The 3266-nt window shown below is 41.1% G+C and overlaps 1 protein-coding gene and 1 long non-coding RNA gene across 2 annotated transcripts in view; both read right to left on the bottom strand.

The window, feature by feature from the left end:
• Positions 1 to 3266, bottom strand: part of fhit (fragile histidine triad diadenosine triphosphatase) — a gene marked incomplete in the record, with an annotated part of 456026 nt that overhangs the window by 231199 nt on the left and 221561 nt on the right.
• The window catches only part of LOC116687517 (uncharacterized), a 13181-nt gene that overhangs the window by 9567 nt on the left and 348 nt on the right, over positions 1 to 3266 (bottom strand). Inside the window, exon 2 of the long non-coding RNA XR_004331568.1 lies at positions 1912 to 1914. This is a non-coding gene — a long non-coding RNA (uncharacterized LOC116687517). The remainder of the gene's footprint in view (positions 1 to 1911; positions 1915 to 3266) is intronic.

Raw genomic sequence — 3266 nt, 5'->3', positions numbered from 1 at the left:
AAAAAGAACATTGATATAGGAAAACGGGTCTATTTGACCCAAGGACAACATGCGGGTTAAACCAATCATAGTCATCTTGGTCGGGGCTAAGCTCCAAACGCAGCGACGGTGGCTCTGCTAAATAGTCTCAGGAAGGAACTTGTTTTGGTGGAACATGTGCACCCTGTTCCCCTGCCGATTGAAATAGAAGACAGATTCAACAGCTGCATGGCCTTTGTTGCATAAATTGTTTTCAAAAACACATTTTGGTGAACTTTTGTCATAAAATAGAAGACAGTTTCCAAATGAGCCGCCATGTAGGTCTGTTTAAAAAAAAAAACTGGAACAGACAACCCACGTGACGCGTTCATCTAATCAGGTGCAGCTATGGCGGTTGAGGGAGGGTGGAGCCGGTTTTCTTTGCTTGTCAACGGTCATTTAAGAGAAACTGACAATTGCTAGTGACAAGCCTACAAAGCGCCTAATGCTGGGTAGAGGGGCAATCCCTGCTGTAAAAAATAGCCTATATGGACACGTACCATTAATGAGTATCTGTGCTTCTGAGGAATGGAAGTCCAAAAGATCTTTACGAGCAGAAAAAGAGCTCCGGCAGGAGTACAGGTGGCAAGTCGTTAAACTTCAGCAGGGACATTAAAAGAAAGTTTGGAGCCCTCTGGTGATCCAAGTTATGACCCTCGACTTCACCCATAAAAACTCTAATCACACGCTGATGTAGTCGTTTTAATTAACACTACACAGACAGTCTTTCGAGCAAAGGCACTTTTGAAGCTTGAACTTCAGCAAAATGGGGGCAGTGGTGGTCTAAAGGTTAGAGGAGCGGGCTCAACTTTACTTTATTTATAGAAGCAACACTGCCCACTATGCCGACAAACGCTCATAGCTACAGATTTCTTGGGAACCACAAAGTCTTAGGAGTGAGCGTAACTTGACCTATCTCTGTAAAGTGTCCGCTGACCTTCACTGCAGATGTGGTTTGCTTGTCCACATACAGATGTTGCCAGAGGATGCTGGGTGAATAAATGATTCCCTCTCCAACTTGTGGGATGCAAACTGTTGAACCAGCACACACTTTACTCTTACTTGTACTACCTTACTGTGTGTATATTATTGGTGAGGACTGTAATCTCAGTGTTGAACAGTACTATGGGGGCGTTACTCGGGACCGCATCTACATAAAGCAACCCAAATATAAATTAACATCTGCAACAAACAGTTATTTTCAAACTGGGGAAACATGTATATCAGTGTTTCCCAAAGCTCAAGATGACCTCCTTCCATGTCTTGTTTTGTCCGAAAAAATATTCAGTTTACTGTAACAAAGGAGAGAAGACACTAGAACATATTTACATTTAACAAGCTGCCATTAGATCCTGCCCCTCAGTCAGCAGATGGTTCATATGAAGAAAACATGTCATCAATCTGAGTAGGTGCAAGACCTGTAAGTGATTGTAGAAAAAGTAGTACTGTGTATAAAATCAGTTGTTGAAGATTAGGCTGAATTGTACAGCCTTAACTTTTCACAAGCACAGCGCCTATATTCACTAAATGGTTTCCAAGTTTTACCGCTGAACCTTTTGTTAAAATGTGGTCACTAGGACCAGCAAGAAGTAAGAAGTCATCATTGGCTCCAGTTTCATTTCGTAACAAGTAGTCTGATGATGACAGGCCATGAATGAAATAAACTTTTTCAAAGACAATACTTACTGCTACCCATTTTAAAGATATACAAACATAAATAAATTAACAAATGAAAAGGATTGGATAGATCCAATAGCAGAACGGGAGCTGTTTAACTGCATGACAAAAGAACATGTAAAAACCTTTTTTTTTTTTCTTTCTTCATTTTGTTTCTGTGATTGTAAAATGTGTGCTTTTATGACTATACATGAATGTTTGATTGAATTCTCCTACTGCCTTGCTCCATTGTTGCTGTTGTTATGGCACCAACTCCAACTAAGCAAACTGCTCACTCCCACACAATGAGCTCAGAAGCCCATGTCCTACAATGACCCAAACTATAAATGTGTGTGTGTGTGTGTGTGTGTGTGTGTGTGTGTGTGTGTGTGTGTGTGTGTGTGTGTGTGTGTGTGAGATTAAAGTTCATTAGACTTCACAAAGTGTGCACTTACTGTAATAGGGTTGACATGGATATGAGAAAATAAAAGCAGAGAATATTGCTTGCTACATAAATAACAATGAGTCACACATGCTATTACGGCGTAGGAGGGTAAAGACTTGGCAGAAGTTCTAATGTTAAATGATTTATCTTCACAGGGTTATTCAGTGCTACAGGAAATGCTACAACTCTAGGACGACACAAGGAACCTCAGTCTCTCACAGAGTATCAGGGGAGCAGAAGAATCCCTAACCCTAACCCAATGAATAAGACAGCTCCAACACAACCACTGCGTCTCACTGAAAGGTAAAATCAGGGAAGCATAAACACGACTCCTAACTTGCAACCCTTAAAATGGCATCAGAATTGTCAGATTTTGCGATTGTGATAAAACATGCTCAAGATTGCATATACATGTGAAAATATAAATTACGACCCGTGCGATATAAGTCCGTGTGCACTAATTCAACAACCGAGAGCTGTACAGGCAGCTGCGAGCATGAAAGTCTCTTTTAGCAGCGGGACTCTTGGCGTCACTTTTTTCCGCTCTGGGCCGGGATGTACTGACTGATATGCGGCATAAGAACGGGACATGAACAATTTTGTTTGGCCCATGCTCTGGTCAGAATTTCATTCATTCTCAACGTTCTGTTAACTCAAAGACTGGCTGCAGTTAACTATCAGGCCACAGTTTAACATTGGTTTAGATGGGGCGATATGGGGGTGCTATCCAACTTCTGTCTGCACAGATGTATATGATGACAAGAGTGAAGAAGATGGCTGAGGAGAAGCTACTGGCTAACATGGATCGGATGAGGCATTGGCACACTGACAAGAGAAAGTTTGAAAATAGTTGGAAACATGAGTATATCTTTACTGAAATTGACAAGCAAAGAGTGGCTGTTCTTAAAGAGTATAATCTCCATCATCATTGAACATTTGCATCAGTTCTCAAGATACAGTGAGTAAAAAGAAATGAAAAGTTAAGGCAGGAGACCTGCTAGCATATTTACATACTTAACGTACTTGGCATCAGACGTCAACAGAACAAGAAAAGTCTCCCCGGAATAGCACATTAATTGTGAAAAGCGGACAAACTGTTTCACGTGGTGACTTTGTGAAACAGTGTCTAAATGTGGTTGCTGAAACT

This window comes from Etheostoma spectabile, chromosome 4 (genome assembly GCF_008692095.1).
Source record: "Etheostoma spectabile isolate EspeVRDwgs_2016 chromosome 4, UIUC_Espe_1.0, whole genome shotgun sequence".
Lineage (NCBI taxonomy): Eukaryota > Metazoa > Chordata > Actinopteri > Perciformes > Percidae > Etheostoma > Etheostoma spectabile.
Note: the sequence above shows the minus strand (reverse complement) of the source record. Positions and strands in the feature narration are given on the sequence as shown.